This window comes from Bombina bombina, chromosome 1, assembly GCF_027579735.1.
Source record: "Bombina bombina isolate aBomBom1 chromosome 1, aBomBom1.pri, whole genome shotgun sequence".
In the NCBI taxonomy this organism is placed as follows: domain Eukaryota; kingdom Metazoa; phylum Chordata; class Amphibia; order Anura; family Bombinatoridae; genus Bombina; species Bombina bombina.
The window spans coordinates 880,772,254-880,772,854 of NC_069499.1; positions in this window are offsets into that span (position 1 = coordinate 880,772,254).

The window sequence follows — 601 nt, forward strand, 5'->3', positions numbered from 1 at the left end:
AATGCGCACACACTAACATTAGCACACCACTTGTAATCTAGCCCAATATTTCCCTATGACAAGCAGGTAACAGACATGAACTTCCTGTTGGTTTCAAAGTCAATAAAAACAGATTTTTAACATGGTTAAATAGTGTTGTTTTATATGCATAACAGAAATGTGCTGTGTTTATTGTCTGTTTTAATAGCACAGCTTCTTCCCACTAAACATGTTATGAAAAGACAAAACATATAAATCAATGACCAGGTGACATTAGCCACTAAGCCCATTTGAACATTTTCCCAATAACTGTGCTTTCTACTTTTGCTGCTGTTTGTGTACAGATACCTTACATCACAAGATAATGACAAAACACATCAGTATTATTACTGATGTTTGTGTACAGATACCTTACATCACAAGATAATGACAAAACACATCAGTATTATTATGCATAACTTACTGTTATTCCTATAGATCTATGGTCACCAATATTTGGCTCTCTCCAGAAAGCCCCTTAAAGCTTCTAAAATTGTTCCTAATGGCAGTGAAGTTTAAGCAAAAAGTGAGTCTTTATCCATAAATCATGTCTCTCCGTTTACCCTGAGCCACTTTCTTTTAC